Raw genomic sequence first — 18,579 nt, forward strand, 5'->3', positions numbered from 1 at the left:
CGCCCCGTGTGTACGGGTGACGTCAGTACGCACGGGGCGCAACGTTATAAAAGGGCCTGTGTGCGGTCGCGTGTAGGCAGAAGTGCAGAGGCGGCGCGCGTGAGGGGAAGATGCTGCTGAAGCCGCCCGAAGAGTAAAATGCTGCTGGGCACCAATGTATTAAGGGGGCCACGGGCACACTGACTTATGGGGGCCACTGCTGCTGGGCACCAATGTACTAGGGGGCTGGCTCTTGGCACCAATGTACTAGGGGGGCACTGCTGCTGGGCACCAATGTACTAGGGGGGCATGCTCTTGGCACCAATGTACTAGGGGGGGCACTGCTGCTGGGCACCAATGTACTAGGGGGGCACTGCTCTTGGCACCAATGTACTAGGGGGCACTGCTGCTGGGCACCAGTGTACTAGGGGGGCACTGCTCTTGGCACCATGTACTAGGGGGGCACTGCTGCTGGGCACCAATTACTAGGGGGCACTGCTCTTGGCACCAATGTACTAGGGGGGGCACTGCTGCTGGGCACCAATGTACTAGGGGGCACTGCTCTTGGCACCAATGTACTAGGGGGGCACTGCTGCTGGGCACCAGTGTACTAGGGGGGGCACTGCTGCTGGGCACAGAGTTACATTTTTTAAACATTTTCTAATGGTGGTGTGCCTCGTGATTTTTTTTCATGAAACAAGTGTGTCTTTGCCCAAAAAAGGTTAAAAAACACTGCTTTAGATAAACTCACTGCTCAATGTAATGTTGGAATATTAGAGCAATCTGAGATTTTACTGGTGTCAGATGTACAGAGTGGAACCATTTCTGTGTTAGACTCTGGGACTGGCACTGGGATATCCAAATGGAGACTGAAATATAAACAGTGATGTTGATAGCCTTTCAAACTAGCCTGCACATAGGCCTGCAACAAGGGCTATCAACTTATAAATCAGACCATTTGGTATTGCAATGCTAAGGAAGCATCGTTACATGATGTAAGCTGGTAACAAAAACCAACTCCAGTTAGTTTCCAGAAAAGTATAAATAAAAATAGAAGTGGCCATTATGATTTGAATGAGTCATGGGGGCAATGGGCAAATAACACTGGCAGGTTAGTAGACCTAACAATGGCTCTGGAGATAAGCAGATACCTCAGAGCTGGGATTTATCAGAGGTACAGAAGAAAAGTGGTTAAAAAATTACATTTGGAAAGAAAATGGTAAGGAGTTCAACAAAATGAAGATCAAAATGAAGATAAGATCTTTATGGCCATGAGTTGGAGAAGTGCGCTTGAACTTGGCAGTGAGCAGGTCTTGTGTAAGTCATGTAGGAGTGTGGAGTTTGTGGCGTGTGGTGGGCATGACTGAATCAGTAGGTGCTCCATCACAGTAAATGGTTATACGCCGGCCGCTCTTGTAGCATGGAGGCTGTAGGGAGCAGAAGAGAGGTCAGGTGACAGTATAGGGGTGATAACTGCAGTTTTAATAGGGAGGAAAATTGTTCATTTAGAGTGGATAGTGATTAGCTGGACAAGGTTAAATATGAATGATTTGTCCCCCTGCCCAGGTATCAGTTGGCTTCTCCCCAGATGAAGTTCTCCCAGGAGCTGATGTTTCCCTACAAGTCCAGGCAGCCGCCGGGTCCCTGTGTGGCCTGAGAGTGGTGGATCAGAGTGTGGTGTTAATGAAACCTGACAAAGAACTGACGGCCAATAAGGTAAGATGTATTCTTATCTTTAGCTTGCAACAGTACAACTGTAGGCCTATATTGGCCCAAAATGTACTTTACCAGCTAGTGATGGTAGTACATGGGTCACTCTGGTCTCCTTTAAATGGAGGAGGAAGGGAGAGGGTGTTGGAAACATTCTCAGTAATAATGTAAATAGGATGCCAGAGGTTCATCCTGAACATAAAAGGTCTATTTCCTAACACAACGGGGTTGTACTCACTGATCTTTTTGAGGTGGGATTGGGGTCAGATACAATAAAGACACAACTTAGCAATATGACCACTGCGGAGACACTTGGATTAAGATACACCTTTAGGTTTCCAGCTTGTGGTCTGGATCCCCTCCAGTGGAATTGTTCAGGTACTAAATTCTAAGTCTGAATTCCTACAGCACTGTGGTCCTTCAATCTATGCCAGTTATGCCTAAGGGAGAGCTACCTACATCTATCAATCCTTAGGTGGAGCACAAGCTTGCACTCACTATCCTTTGTTCCTAGAACTTACCTTGACAAATCTAGTCCTATATCTGACTGAACTATTCAATTACATGTGACGTGATTACATGTGACGTGCAAGCTTTAGTGCACTCAGGCTTTCTGCAATATACTTACCACCAGATTTTATTTTTATGTACTTACCACTAGATTTTATGTACAGTGGTACCTAACCCCCCCCCCCCCCCCCCCAACAGTGGAAATTGTAACAGATACCGCAGATCCAATTATTAAAAGTACATTAACATTGGTGTTAAAAACAAACGAAAAATAAAATATATATAATAGAGTTTGGTCATTTCCCTATGGGACCAAACTGCAAATGATATCCTTATAATATCCCTATATTTTACAATAGGGGGTACTTTATTCACTATATATTATAAGGAACTCCTCGGGGGCTTATAATATCCTTATATTTTACAATAGGGGGTACTTTATTCACTATATAATACAAAAAAGCCATGAATATCCTGTAAATTATATTCTTGTACATGGGGCTTAGTGATGTCATCAGTTATACACCCCCAAACCTAACAGACCCTGCCCACTATTAGAGAGTGGGGGTGTCTAAGCAAAACAGGGAGTGGCTGGATGGCAGGAATGCACAATGCTGTATAGCATCCCACTTAGCAATGGCAAATAAATACCCCAGAATTCTTTACAACTTTCAAGTCACCAAAGTCAGACTGCAACAGTAGGGGACAATGGCCTGTAACCTGCCTGTGTTTCCTTGTTTTTCAGATTCATGATCTCTTCCCCTCCCGTGATTTTGGGTATTATGATTATCGGATTCAGGAATATGATGATCACTGTCCGTTCTTTCCTTATTGGCGACCTTGGAACCGATTTTTCAAACGTTCTATTCAACCGTGGCATATTCCAGAGGAACGTGATGTCTACAGTCTCTTCAAGGTACCAGGCTTAGCACATAGATATATTTATATATATGACAGAGAATTACTATTGGCCGCTAACTGTGCACCTTTTAACCATAGAAAATGCGGATAAAAATAATCACCAACGCTGACATTAAGAAACCTGTGGAGTGTCAACATTATGATTTTAGGGGGCCAGGGCTTCCGGGGATGCCAGGGATACCAGGAGACCGCAGAGTTGGTAAGGCCATTTCACTCTCTACATCATAACTTTAACTCAAAGGTGAACAACCCCTTTAAGATCACTATTAGAGAAAATACCAGCGGCCATCTTAGTTGAGAGCAACTGTACATAAATTATACTAGCGCCCTCAAGTGGGGGGGAGGGCAGACAAGACTCATCAACAGCACAGATGCTGCTTCATTACATGCATTGCCAAAATCAGGGCACTGTACAACCCAATATTTCTTTATATAACTTTTGTTTTCTCTACCTGAGCTAAGCTTTCCTATCACTGTCACTCTCATTGAAACAACAAATACGTGGCCCCCAGGCACCCCAGACAGAAGTGCTGTAAAAGTCAGTGAGCCTTTAAAGTGCAGGGCAATTGAGCCTGCCATAAAGCACAACAGGACTGCTGTGTTCTCTCCACAATGTGGATACAGTCCTGGGGCAACGCATTTAGTAACTGTAAACATCTGAGGAGTAGAATAATGAATATCGTTTAAAGGGGACATATTCTGTAAAAAACAATATTGTGTGAATGAATTGTACTTATATAAACATAGAATAATAGTAGTGTTTTGGGCTGATTTATTGAAAATTTCTCCAAAAACCCCACTGGCCCCGCCCATCTGTTCCACTTCCTGCTGCCTCCTTTCCCACGTTGTGCAGGGGGGCCAGCGGCACTCAGTGCTTCTGGCAGGGACCATTAGGACACGCCCACCCCTCATTTGAAACACAGACAGGGACCTGAGAGGATCTATAGGGAGCTCCAATAAAGGGGCCATTTTTACCGATAGGGTTAATGTTTAGCCCAAAGTGAATCCAGCACCGGATATTATTCATAATTTCCTACAGGATTAGAGGGTTTATGCATTTATCCTATATGTCTCCTTTCACAACCATAAAGCATTTGTTTATTCCCTTCCCTGTGCAGTAATGGCTTCTCCTAGTATTGAGAGGGACGTCATGGTAGGGGCAGCTATGCCAGACACGATCCAACAACCAGAGCCGGAGGCGGCTGAAATTATCCGAACGTACTTCCCAGAGACGTGGATATGGGAGCTGGCGCCTGTGGGGTGAGTGCCATGGGATAAAGGGAATAAATGAAGGAATGATGGGGTACGGGAGGGAAATGAGATAAAGTAGACTTATATGGTGGAAAACATGAAGCTTTATATAATGTCGATTTCCTCATTGTTTATTTTAACTTTTTCTTCCGAACCCCGTGACTCTCTTTTTCCTCTTCTCCCACCACCTGCTTTCATCCATACCCTCATTTCCTTGCGATTTTTCCTCCGTTTGTTACACCACCCTCCTCAAGTCACCACCTGTTGTTCTGATTTGCCGCCCATAGTATCACTGCACCATTTCGCTTAATGGCGCCCCATTATCTCTCTATTACTGGATCAGCACCTGTGCATTACAGAATGTGCCAATATGGTAGTAGGGATGTCCAAGACCTTCCATGGCAGTGGCCAATGGGTGAGCATTTGAGTGAACAAAAAAGACATTTGCACCCCTAGTGGTGTTTCCCCATGGAAGTTGCTGCCCTAGGCTCTGGCCCACAGGTAACTCTATGGCAATACATTTCTGCCTCTGATAATCTAGCTCTTTATTTCCTCCTTCCCTTTCGGTCTCCTCCATCCTTTCCTTTTCCTCTTCATCCTTTTCAAAAGATATTCAACCAACCCTAAACATTACAGATACACAAAAACATCTTCCTATCAGTCTACACCCCAGAACTAAATCTAAAAGATCTTCAGGTTGGAGTTACGGTTTATGGGTAGGAGTTTGATTGTTGGCATGTCCTGGTCATTATATATGGATTTAATATGAATTTGTGCAAAGAAAGTAATATATTTATATATTTACTTGATATTTATATGGTGCAACTTTCTATGGTTTCTCCATATATTTTTAAATTTTTATAAACCTTATGGGATTTGAGCATCAGACTCATGATCTCTAGGATTTCGTTTATTTCTCTGTAACATCTTCCTCTCCCTCAGTGAGTCGGGTAGAGCCGAGGTCCATCACTCAGCCCCAGACACCATCACCGAGTGGAATGCAGGAGCTTTCTGTATGGGACCCAGTGGGTTTGGCATCTCCCCACCAACCTCCCTTCGAGCCTTCCAGCCCTTCTTTGTGGAGCTCACTCTGCCATACTCTGTGGTGCGAGGGGAGTCATTCACTCTCAAGGCCTCTGTGTTTAACTACCTCAAGCAGTGTATAAAGGTGACTGCCAAACATCTAATTTTTATAAGGATTATGTTTGTGAAGTTCTCATTCATCCAAGTCATGTTAATTGAGAAAAGCCAGTTGGATGACTGGTCTTCAAGAAAAACACAGCAAGTTCAGTTCTTATCTGCCTTTTCTTTCCAAGTTTTTTTGCGATCACCATGTTTGGCCACATAACTTCTGGTCCCAGGCTCCCCGGCAATGACCATCACACATGAGTGTGTACAGAGGCAGCCAGGCCGAGATTGACATTCACTACACATGCTTATGAAGGCCTTAAGCCTTTAAATAACAATGATCCATATGTTTTTGGTGCCTACACACTTTCCATGGACATTACTCCTATAGTCAAGGAACAAATGCACACTTTCAACTGCCCATTTATTTTAAACAGACATGTAACTTTTATTTGATAAATTTGTCTTCTTTTTTTGAGTTACTACAGACTGACAGTACCATGGGAATATTTTCTAATGATTTCTAATAATTCTTTTAGCCTCTAATAGACTTATGTATAATACCCTTTAATGTAATTAATTTACAATAAATCACAGCATAAAATCGGACCTGGTGGAAATCCTTCAGGAATCCCCATTTAAAATGTTGTAAATCTGCCTCACAATCATGTGTGCGATCTCTTAACAAACATCTTAAATACTTTCCCCACTTCAGATGTCAGACTTGCAGGGCTATAATTTCAGATAGAGAACATTGGATGTGCTTATTTATTCAACCAGGTCACTTGTTTACAATAATGTTGTAGTTGATGCTTTTGGATCACATGCTGATATCATTCAGCGGAAATTAAACTGATCTCTTTCTTGCAGGTTCAGACCACCCTGCTACCTTCACAAGAGTTAGAGCTGGAACCATGTGCCGACTGTCAGTATAGCAGCTGTCTCTGCGCAGAGGAAAGCAAGACCTTCTACTGGAACCTTAAAGCCTCCAACCTGGGTGAGATATGGCTCAGGGGCGCCGCATGTGCCATCCCACCGGCGACTTACATTTTCGCCGGTGGGATGGCAGGTGAAGGCAACGCGGGGAGATTAGTCACCCGCGAATAGGGAGTTTTGCCACGGGTGACTAATCTCCCCATGTGCCAGAGCCCTAAAGCCTCCAACCTGGGTGAGATATGGCTCAGGAGCTCTCACACACACATATATAGAACCTTAAAGCCTCCAACCTGGGTGAGATACGGCTCAGGGGCTCTCACACACATATATATATAGAACCTTAAAGCCTCCAACCTGGGTGAGATATGGCTCAAGAGCTCTCACACACACATATATAGAACCTTAAAGCCTCCAACCTGGGTGAGATATGGCTCAGGGGCTCTCACACACATATATATAGAACCTTAAAGCCTCCAACCTGGGTGAGATATGGCTCACGGGCTCTCACACACACATATTTAGAACCTTAAAGCCTCCAACCTGGGTGAGATATGGCTCAGGAGCTCACACACACATATATAGAACCTTAAAGCCTCCAACCTGGGTGAGATATGGCTCAGGAGCTCTCACACACACATATTTAGAACCTTAAAGCCTCCAACCTGGGTGAGATATGGCTCAGGAGCTCTCACACACACACATATTTAGAACCTTAAAGCCTCCAACCTGGGTGAGATATGGCTCAGGAGCTCACACACACATATATACTGTACATATAAGAAACATAAATGAATTCAAGTCTTAATACTGATGAACAGTAAAAAAATTAGGATGTGGTTGTCTAATTTCTATGAAAATGCCAGCAGAATAACCCATATGCTGGAAGATTAAGTGATGTTGAAAGGTGAATGAGGCCTTAAATCAAACAAAAAGTCTCAGTAGAAGAAAGTGAGATGATAAGGAAAGTCACAAACAGCGCCAGTCACAAAACAAAGGTCACTAAAGTTAATTTATTATACTCTGGTACAACATGTGTTCACCTGAGAAAGGGAAAATGTTGTGCCAACTGTTTAAGTTATAATAAAACAAAAACCATGTATTAAACATTGCAAAGTATAAGTCTACTGAGCTATTGCCTCTTTGGTCTTGGTTATGGAACCTGAACCAGGTAGCTGTAAAATTAACATGGCCTCAAATTGTAAGCAGTAATGACAGTGCTAATCCCAAAAGGTCAGTCTAACTTATGGCCCGTCTGGTGTTGTTAAATTGATGTAACACAAAGGTGGCCATACATGTTATGATCTGCTCGTTTGGCGAGGTTGCCAATATTGGTTGGGAAGGCCTGTTGGAGGGCCCCATATATGGGCAGATAAGGTGCTGAATTGGTCTGAAGGAGTCGAATTGGCAGCTTTAATCTGTTGCCATATTGTCCATCTCTTTCTTGTTCTGCTTGACCTGCAGTTCCCAACAAAATTAGCTCTGCATGGTCCCTCAATGTGCATGGGCTGCTTTTGCAGGGCTAAGTCTTCTCAGTATGTATCTGTATATGGTTTTGATGACAATAAAACCAAATCTGAGACACTGGGAGGGGTAAATGTGGAACTGGTTCTCTTCTTGCAGAATGCCCCTGTTACACTGCTTATCTCTCTGCCTTCCCTTCCCTTATTCTCTAAACCATCTCATTATATTTCCTCTCAATGTCACCAGGGGAGGTGAATGTGACGGTAAAGACCGAGGCTCTGGATACTCAGGACTTGTGCAATAATGAATTCCCTATTGTCCCCAAGCAGGGGAGGTCAGACACTGTGGTTAAGCCACTACTGGTTCAGGTACGGCTCCTGGGGGGCTCTGGGTTCTGGAATGATCCTAAGATGTACAACCAAAATGTCGTTTTTTGTAGCACCTGCTACACCTGAAAATTGATAAATAAACTGTTTATGGTGTATTTTATAAATGATGTAAACCCAACATATTTAAGTTTTTAGATAATTTTTATATCTATATTTTAACTGATTAATATATATGTATCGGCAGCCGGGGGGAGTCCTGATAGAGAAATCTCACAGCTCTCTGCTCTGCTGCCAAGCTGGAGAAGGTAAGTTGTTCATTGGATGAATATGCATCTCCCATATGCCAACCCCCACTGCTTCGGACCTGTCACCAAGGAGAGGGTGGGAGACAATGAGCCTTGTGGGCCTAGGAACACCCACTGTTTAAATCTGGGCCTGGTTGATAATTGCTATATGTGCATGGGAGGCCTGGTCTCCATTTTCCTGAATATACAATATTTCTGTGATGTTTTGTTCCAGATCATCCTAAAACAGAGGAGATATCTCTTAAGGTTCCTGAAAATATTCTGAAGGATTCAGAAAGAGCATATGCGACAGTCCTAGGTAAGAGTCCCCTCTACATTTCTCTAACAGTTTCAAAGTCCTCAAATTGTGGGGCTCCAGGTGGGGGTACAGAGCAGAGGCTAAAATGCAATCCTTGATACACCTAGAAGCCCATCTTGATTAACGAGCGGGAACTTTCAGGTAAATAGTTATATGCTGATCTAGATATTCTTGAAACTTTGGTTGTAACAGTTTTTATATATCTGAAACATTTTTATGAGCTAATTTGGACCTAATGCAATGTTGGACCTCACAGTGGGGGCTTGAACCAAAAGTGCCCCCAAATCAGTGGTGTTAAAGCTTTAGTGGTCTCAAAGAGGCACTTTATGTTTTCAAGAGGTTGCGAAAAAAACAAAGGATAAACTGGGCATACACTGCCAATTTGAACACTCCAATGTGAGATGAGAACCAATTGGCTATTGTATGGGGCCAAATCAATTGGCTGGCTATCTGGCCATTAACCTGTCCCTTATCTATCAGGGAAGCTTAAATGTCCCATTGGGTGAGGACTTCTTTTTGGAATTTTATTTAAAAAAGACTAGAACTTCAGTAACCCGTGGGAGAAAAAAACAGGTAAGTGTTGATCTTGTCAAGCACCTGTTGGATTCTCATCTGTTTCCTACAGGAGACCTGATGGGAACAGCCATGCAGAACCTGGGCCGGCTTCTGGCCATGCCATATGGATGTGGGGAGCAGAACATGGCCCTCTTTGCCCCCAATATCTTCATTCTTCAGTATCTGACAAAGACTCGCCAACTGACCCCGGAGGTCCAGAGCAAAGCCAAAGGATTCCTTGAAAGCGGTGAGGGATTTTGTTTTTCCCAGTTTATTTCAATTCCCACAATTCCCTGTTCTCTAGCCCTGTTTGTCTTTACTATCTTAATTAAGTCCTAGTTATATTTCTTAGTTTATTGTGTTTTATTAAATTATTTACTATATTTAAGGAAAGATGTTTAGTGATGGGTGGATTTTTTCGCCAGGCAAGGATTTGCAGCGAAATTTCACATTTTACCACTGGTGAATTGTTTTGCAAAACTTCAGTGAAATTTTGGCACAAAAATCTGCGGTCGCATCAAAAAAAAGACGCATTAGCCCAAAAAAGTAGCGTGCAACAAAAAAAAGTTTTGCGACGCCCGCGTTTAGGGAATTTTTCATACTTTCGCGAATTTGTCAGTGAAGTGAAACGGGACAGATCTGCTCATCACTAAAGATTTTACCTGTAAGAGTCAAAGTTCACTCTATTGAGCAGGGTCTCTAGTTTTTTCTTCAAAAAAAGGGAACATTTCTTACTAGTATCTTACTAGTATCATTAGAGCTAATGTATAATTATTTATATTGGATTATGAAACTTGTTCCTGCTCAGGGTACCAGAGGCAGCTGACATACAAACGCAATGACGGCTCATACAGCGCATTTGGACAGAGGGACAAAGAAGGAAACACATGGTGAGTACTTGAACCAACTTGAAGGACACAATCCTCATACAGTCTGTACATATCGTGGTAAGAAGATATTGCCTTGTTCATTGCCCTTTCATTTTATACTGGTGGGGGAGTTTAAGCAAAAATATTACATCTGCAGATATAACGCCAGCCATTAACTTTTACAGGTTGGAATCTACTCTAGGTAGCTTCTTCATGCCCATATTTTTACCATAAAAGATATTTATGAATTCATATTAAGGTTCATGAACATGTATCATGAATGGTATCAATAGTTCTATGGTCCATCTTCTGAATCCTAACTGCTTCCCCTTTGTGTTTTCTATGATTTTATTCTCCCCGCACAGGCTGACTGCATTTGTAGTGAACTCCTTCAGCAAGGCTCGTCCCTACATCTTCATAGATGAAAGCCACCTCAACCATTCATTCTCTTGGCTGAGGGACAATCGTAATGAGAACGGCTGCTTCCGGAGTGTGGGGAGACTCTTCAATAACGCTTTGAAGGTACTTCAGCCATGATACACCTGCCAGTAACAAGTGTTATAGTGTTGGCCTCTGTGCCGGTATCACTGGTACCAACACCATGTGTGTGTGTTACAGGGAGGAATAGATGATGAAACCTCTCTCTCTACTTATGTAACAATGGCTTTGCTGGAAGCTGGGGTATCTGTACAGGTAAGTGGTCCAGATGCAGGAAGTTATTCCCAAGTTATTGCCTAGTCCCTACAAGGTGCTCCATGGCTATGGTGTCTCTCTGCTCTATATATTGGCATAATTATATCATTTATCTCTGCACAGGCAATGAACAAACATCCTGTTAACCCTGTCTCTTCCTATAGGACCCAGTGGTGGCAGATGCTTTATCCTGCCTGAGGAAGGCTGCCAAAGATGTGAGCAGTGTGTACACCCAGGCTCTACTGGCCTACACTTTTACTCTGAGTAAAGATATTGAACTCAGGGAGATGCTACTGGCTAAACTGGAGGAGAAGGCTGTGAGGAATGGTATGTAGCATCTCTTACCTCTATATATTTCAGAACAACTGTGGTATTTTTAGAGTGCACCAATGGGCCATCAAATTTTGATATACTCAGCAAACTTTATACATCACGCTGTATTAAGTTCTGTGCTGGTGGGGTAAAACAGGCCACTTACACCAGGCTCTGCATTCTTCTGTGTCAGCACCAGCCATGCGCTTCTAATGTATTTAATACCCCCTGCCTTGTAAGTGTCAAGAGAAGCCCAAAAACAAGTTGTCTTCACAGTAAGGACTACAGCGGAGCTTTGTAAAAATGTCATTTATGTGGCATAAATGTAAAGAAGATCGACAATGGACGAGTATCTAAGTGATATTCCTGGGGTGGCCTAATTAACTGCAGACAAAAGAGATTCAGCCAAATCTGTTAATCCAAAAATAATAATGAAGAAGGGGGCAAAATTGTGTACACAAAACCCTATGAAATGGGCCACTCCCACCCCTTCCCTCTGCCTTTCCAATGAAGCCCAGTCCATCCAAGTGCTAGCGAGGGATGGAATCATCTCCTAAAAAACAGCACACAGACTCATAATCTTCTGATCTTTAGTTCCTAAAGGTCTATCCTCGGGACCATCTAGAGTGGCTATTTGCAGCCCCTACAGGAATTCTACCAGTTCTTCTTATGAGATTCAGAATTCACAGTTGGAAGGAAACATACTGTGATGGGACCAATATAAAGCTTTTCTAGTGGGGCACTTTAGGATCATTACATGCTAATATGAGTTGCATCTCATGTGCACCTCATGAGAAGGAAATGGGCTGACTTTAGAAAAAATCGATTAAGCACTAGAACTTAGCAGCTTGCAACCTGTAGTAATGGGAGACCAAGCTCATATATCATTGTTATTTTACAGTCCTACAAATAATAAACTGATTCAGAACTGTACTAGAAGGCAGTGTATGAACATTTCTTGACCCCCTACCTGCACCCACTCTGAAACAAGGAAAATGAGGCAGGAGAAGAGGGTGAGGAGCAGAATTGAAAGGAGACGCAAATGACTGGACAGACTAGAGCCAACTTGCAGATAATTCAGGCTGCGTTATGCTGTGGGGGGTTGTTAGATGGTTATGGGCAGGTCAAGTTTTTGAAAACTACTGTGTCCTGCTGAGAAGAAAGAACAGAATGTGCAAGGACAGCAATAGTTATAATGGCTGCAGTATTATATATTCTGCACTTGGAGGCTTAGGTGGCACTTGATATCATGTAAAAATTCTAGTGAGGACCACAGCACAATCCAAGATTTTAGGTTGGCCTTTGTTTGCATGTAGGCTATATATATATATATATATGTATATATATATATATACCCCTTTAATGTTGCGCCATTTCTCTACCTTTAAATTCTGACAATGATGGTTCCCTTTTCTATCCACAGAAGGACAGTTACACTGGGAGAGGAAACCTGCCACAGTGCCCTCTGCCCTCCCATACTGGTACCGGGCTCCCTCAGCCGAGGTGGAGTTAACCTCCTATGTGCTGCTGGCCCATCTCTCTGGCCCCAACAAGGACCTGGGCAAAGCTTCTGAGATAGTCAACTGGCTGAGCAAGCAGCAAAATCCTTATGGGGGGTTCTCTTCTACTCAGGTAATTGTGGAAAGCACCAATTGAGTGTAATGATACCTGCAGTTATAGAAGCACAGGAGAGACCTCTTCCACACACCCTAGCACTCCAAAACACTTTTGCCCGGTGCTCACTGCTGGGGGGATCGGCACCCACCCAAAAACTAATTGTAGAAACAAAAAGCAAATGGCACTCAGAGCTGCAAATAAGGGAATAAACACTTTAAAAAGTTTATTGCGGTGATGCAACGTTTCGGGGCAAAGTGACCCCTTTTTCAACCTGCAGTTATAGGCAATTGGATTACTTCTATTATTTCTGTTACATTTCATCACACTTATTTACATCTCACATTAATTTAAACACTACATTCGATTATAGTCCAGTGCAAAAATGCATTATTCATCATTCGTAAAAATGTTTCTTAATGTTCCCAATACCCATATTCAGATTCTACCACTGATTTATCTCAGTTGTCTTCATTCCTAAATAAATCCTTCAACTTTGTGTCTTTGTGTGTGTGACTTTCATCATCAGCTCTTTCAAATCAGGCAACTTGTGTTTTGTTTTTTTATTATCTACACCTCTATCTATCAGGACACGGTTGTAGCTCTACAGGCTCTTGCTAAGTATGGTGAGGCCACATTCACTGACAAGGGAGATGTCACAGCCACAGTTACTTCCAAGACTGGGTTCCATCAACAGTTCCATGTGGATCAGACTAACCGGCTCCTGCTACAGAAAGCCTCACTGCCAGATATCCCTGGGGAGTACTCTCTGTCAGCCACTGGGAGCGGCTGTGTGTATGTACAGGTGAGGGGACACTCACTCTTTTAAGGTGGCCATACACTGTAAGATCTGCTTGTTTGGCTAGGTTGCCAAGTGAGAAGATCTCTCCTGATATGCCCACCAATGGGTGGGTGATGTCAGGCTAATTTGAATGTTTGGCAGGCATAGGTACTGTCAGATTGAGCCGATGCAGTCCTCGATCTGATGGAAAAATCAAACCTGCCCAATAGAAATCTGGCCAATTTCTGGCCAGATGCCAGACGAAAAAGGCCCATCAGTGGTGCTCAAACATGGGCAGATAAGTTGTTGAATCAGTCTTAAGGACCGATAGCAGCTGAAATCGGCCCATGCATGCCCACCTTTACTATTCCTCAATCTGATAGATTGATTCCCAGTCTGATTTAGTCTCTTGTTCTTGTCCCACAGACTGTCCTGAGATACAACATTCCCCCACCTAGAAGTGATGCCACCTTCTCAGTACGAGTGGAGACAGAACCAGACAAATGTCCTCAAGATCAACTAAAAGTGCTGAAGATAAGCATGACTGCCCAGTGAGTATTCTTTTTTTATTGATATTTGTAAACTCCCTTAAAAAGGAACAAAAAAACATGGTTTCCTTGGAAACAATCTTAGAATGAAACATCCCTCAGATATGAGAATACCCTTCTTTTTATTAGACAAGAAAGGACTTACATTACCTAGTACCACAGTTGGCCATTACTATATTTCTAATGCTACATACGCCATGTGATGCACTAATATATGGTGTAAATCAGTGCTCTGTGTCCAGCTGTTCCTATTTATTGCCTACCCATACCCATGTCCTGCCTACTGTTTAGATAGAGAAGAGGTTGTTGGACCTTCACCTGAATACGGCCAATTATTACCATTTAATGTCTTTACTGTAACTGACCTTAATATGACGTTTCATGCAGATATACAGGATCTCGGGAGAAATCCAACATGGCGGTGATCGAGTGTAAGATGCTCTCTGGATTTATCCCAGTGAAGAGCTCAGTCAGAGAAGTGAGTCCCAGTTCTCTGAAGCCCATTTGGTAGTCCTATTTGGGTGGGCAGATTGTGTGTCTGTGTACGAATGTTTGTGAGGACAGGGGGGCTGAAATGTAACAATAGGGCTGAGATATATCCATGAAGGTAGTCAGCATGGATTATCAGTGATTTCCCATTGTGTGTGTGTGGTTTTTTTAACTGTGCTCTTTCACAGCTGGAGAAGAGCAAAACCATAAAGCGGAGTGAGATTCTGACAGAAAAGGTGACATTATACTTAGATGAGGTGAGTGACTTTAGAGTTTTTCTTTTCTAATCTTACATCTCTACACTCAAATCAATTGAAAATACCGCACTTCCAGATATAGGAGGATTAAAACCCTCCTAAATGTGTTGCACAACACAGCAGAGCATCACTTGCCTACAAACCTACAGCCTCCATTATATTATTTCCATGGTTTGTGTTTGTTTGTTTTTTTAAATCTTGCCCCATCACAAAGTTTTCAACAAGTGGATCTCTCCCAGGGCAGAGCTACATGGGGCAACACTTGGACTCTGTGTCATAGTAGGGGTGAGATTTGTAGTGTTCAGGACATATGTGTCTGCCATGCAGGTATGTCAGTGGATTATTATACAATTCACGGCTTCCAGAACCATCTCATAACCATAAAAAAAGCTTTATTGTAGAACGGGAATAGTCACTGGCAATTAATACTTGGTGTCCTGTCTCTTTTTAGATCATGTGTTCATAGTCCCAGCATGGCATAACTTGGATGGGGTTATCATATTGTACCTACAGGGATCATAAACAATGATATTTACCCACAGTTACTGGTCTTCCCCACCATTCTGATGTAATTGTGGCCCGTGTATCCGCTTGCACACCCCTCACTCGTTCATTATTCCATAGGCTAAAGATTCAGCCAATAGGGGCACTAGGAACACTAGTGTAAGAGCAACAGGGTATAGTGCATAGGAAGCAAAGGTGCAAACACAAGCTAAATATCATTTAATGGGCACAAATTGATTCCCATAAATACACCCGCAAGCTATGCCTACCATAAATCAGCCTTAAAGCTTATAGAAAATCCTCTCCAAACAAGGAACTTAAAGAAGATTTAAAAAATTACAGAACTCAAGCAGTTCTCTCAACATCTCCAAGGGTTTTTTGTTGTTGTTCTACTTTTCTACACTCTTCCTTTACACCTTTCAATCAGGTAGACTCAAGAATAAAATATGCTGTTATCTTTTATAATTCAATTTGCAATGTGAGATGTTGGTGTCTCCCTCACTCTCCCCCAGCTGGGACATGAGCCGCTCCATCTCTCCTTCATGGTGGAACAAGACATTGTGGTGAAGAACCTAAAGCCGGCCACGGTGAAGGTCTATGATTATTATGACACAGGTAAGAGCAGTGATCCCCAACAAGTTGCTCACCACCCCCTTTGATGTTGCTCCCAGTGGCTCCAAAGTAGGTGCCTATTTTCAATTTTTTGGCTTGGAGACAAGTTTTGGAAGCACAGTGACCAGATTTACTCCAAGCAGAGGCTCCTGCAGGCCACCAGTCCCCATGGGGCTTCTAAATAGCCAATCACAGCCCTTATTTGTCACCCCCAAAGAACATCTGTCATGCTTGTGTGGCTTACCAACACTTTTAACATCTGAGTGTGGTTCACAAGTTAAAAAAAGTTGGGGTTCCCTGGGTAAGAGGCTTCTCAGGGACTGAAACTAAACCCCAACCGTAACATATATGTTATGGATTTGCAAAGTTCACAAGGAAAACTAGATCATTATCACACCTTTGTATTGCCGCAGTAGGGTAAAGGTGGCCATACACTATAAGATTTGCTTGTTTGGGTGAGGTCACTAAATGAGGGGATCGGGGGCTTTGAGTTGCAGAAGTGAGGTGTTCCACCAATGAGCCGATGCACTCCTCGATCTGACGGGAAAATTAGATCTGCCCAATCGACATCTGGCAAATTTTCCTCCAGGTATCGGTTGGGTAGGCCTGCCGGACAACCCCATATACAGGCAAATAAGCTACCGAATCAGTTTGAAGGACCCAAATTGGCATCTTAAATCTGCCAATGTATGGCCACTTTTAAACAATGGGCAGAGATCTGTCAAACTAACAATTGCCCCCGCTCCTATGACTGATGTGGGTTGGACTGAGATAACTTGCTGGCAAAGTCAAGATTTTGAGTAGTGATGAGCAAACTGTGCTGGAAATTTTGTTAAAAACTAAAAAATTGTTTAATAGTTAAAGGGGGTTTTCACCTTTAAATTAACTAGACCTATTGGTCTTCATTTTTATTATTTGGGGGTTTTGAGTTATTTATCTTTTTGTTTAGGCAGCTCTCCAGTTTGGACTTTCAGCAGCAAGCTCGTTGCTAGGGTCCAATTTAACCTAAAAACCAGAAAATGGTTTGAGAGACAGGAATATAAATAGAGGAGGGTCTAAATAGAAAGATAAGGAATAAAAAGTAACAATAACAACAAAACTGGAGCCTCACAGAGCAATAGGTTTTGGCTGCCGGGGTCAGTGACCCCCATTTGAAAGCTGCAAAGAGTCAGAAGAAGGCAAAAAATTCAAAAACTATAACAAATAAATAATGCAGACCAGTTAAAAACTTGCTAAGAATAGACCATTCAATAACATACTAAAAGTTAACCTAAAGGTGAAAAACTCCTTTTAAAAACCCATATAAATCTTACTATGAGCAAGTACATGTATAGGATCCATTATCCGGAACCAGTTATCCAGAAGGCCAGAAAACCCCAGGTCCCGAGCGTTCTGGATAACAGGTCCCATACCTGTACTCCCCTTTCCCATTCGTTGGCTCAGCCATTCAAGCTTGGGTTAATTGCAAATGAAACAATGATACGGCTCACTGATATATCATTGCAGAAGGGCAGTACCGGCTCACACTCTTTCATGGATTTTGTAACTGTTATACATTATTGGTTTTTGAATGATCTTTTAACCTAAGTTCGATTGTTGAATTTTGAACTATTAGACAGACACAGGGATATGGCCCAATGATAGCGGGAATTGGCCGGCAGGATAAGTACCTGTATAAGGCGAAATTTTAAAAACTAATGACAGTGACAGATCATGAATTAAATAGTATTTTTTCACATTTCTCATCCCACTGACTCCACTGTTAGACTGTAAGCTCTTTGGGGCAGGGACCCCCCCTCCATCCTATGTCTCTTACCACAAAGCACATCATCTCTGTATATTTATATTGATTCATTACACTGTGACTCCCTCGTATATACTGTTACTGTATTGTAAAACTGTACAGCACTGTGTATACTAATAGCATTATATTAATTACCCCACATCCCTGCTGTTTCAGAAGAAGAGGCAGTTGCCGAGTACAACTCCCCCTGCGGCTCCGGTAAGAACCCCCTGCCGATGGCATTTATGTATTTGTGTATTTAGTGGCATTTATGTACCAACAGAGCAGCCATTAATCTATCTATCTGTATTAGGCTCCCTATAGATCCTCCCCAGTGCCTGTGATACAGATGATTGGTGAGGGGATTGGTTATCACCCTGTGATTGGCCCTGTATGCCCCATTTAGAGGTTGCACCTTGTTCACTACTTGTTCATTGAGTTATTTTCCTTTTAACAAAAAATTGTATTTTTATTTGGTCTCCTTATCCTCCAGAAAGGAATCCCACCATTTCTTAACTATCACCCCCCCCCCCCCCCATAGTAATAATAGTTGTGTATACTGTATTTTTGTACTTCCCTCCCCTGTCCCCTTCCAGCCCTCTCTAATAACTTTCTCTCTCTCTCAGTCCATTCATCTCTCACATTTATCAATATTTTCCCCTCATCTTATTTCCCTACATTTATTTTCCAACCTATTGTCCCTTTTCCACTTTTACTCCCACTCGTTCACCAAT

At 42.7% G+C, this 18,579-nt stretch overlaps 1 pseudogene across 1 annotated transcript in view; it reads left to right on the forward strand.

Annotated features, from left to right (window-relative positions):
• LOC116412055 overlaps nucleotides 1–18,579 on the forward strand; it is a 33,171-nt pseudogene that overhangs the window by 12,573 nt on the left and 2,019 nt on the right. Inside the window, exons 15-35 of the transcript XR_004223501.1 lie at nucleotides 1,546–1,695; nucleotides 2,945–3,115; nucleotides 3,199–3,319; nucleotides 4,239–4,380; nucleotides 5,314–5,539; nucleotides 6,370–6,496; nucleotides 8,143–8,264; nucleotides 8,470–8,530; nucleotides 8,745–8,828; nucleotides 9,454–9,630; nucleotides 10,192–10,273; nucleotides 10,618–10,774; nucleotides 10,871–10,945; nucleotides 11,110–11,272; nucleotides 12,681–12,889; nucleotides 13,461–13,676; nucleotides 14,079–14,203; nucleotides 14,588–14,678; nucleotides 14,878–14,946; nucleotides 15,963–16,065; nucleotides 18,023–18,064. The product of XR_004223501.1 is annotated as an alpha-2-macroglobulin-like protein 1 (transcript). The remainder of the gene's footprint in view (nucleotides 1–1,545; nucleotides 1,696–2,944; nucleotides 3,116–3,198; nucleotides 3,320–4,238; nucleotides 4,381–5,313; nucleotides 5,540–6,369; nucleotides 6,497–8,142; nucleotides 8,265–8,469; nucleotides 8,531–8,744; nucleotides 8,829–9,453; nucleotides 9,631–10,191; nucleotides 10,274–10,617; nucleotides 10,775–10,870; nucleotides 10,946–11,109; nucleotides 11,273–12,680; nucleotides 12,890–13,460; nucleotides 13,677–14,078; nucleotides 14,204–14,587; nucleotides 14,679–14,877; nucleotides 14,947–15,962; nucleotides 16,066–18,022; nucleotides 18,065–18,579) is intronic.

Source organism: Xenopus tropicalis, chromosome 7 (assembly GCF_000004195.4).
Source record: "Xenopus tropicalis strain Nigerian chromosome 7, UCB_Xtro_10.0, whole genome shotgun sequence".
Classification (NCBI taxonomy): domain Eukaryota; kingdom Metazoa; phylum Chordata; class Amphibia; order Anura; family Pipidae; genus Xenopus; species Xenopus tropicalis.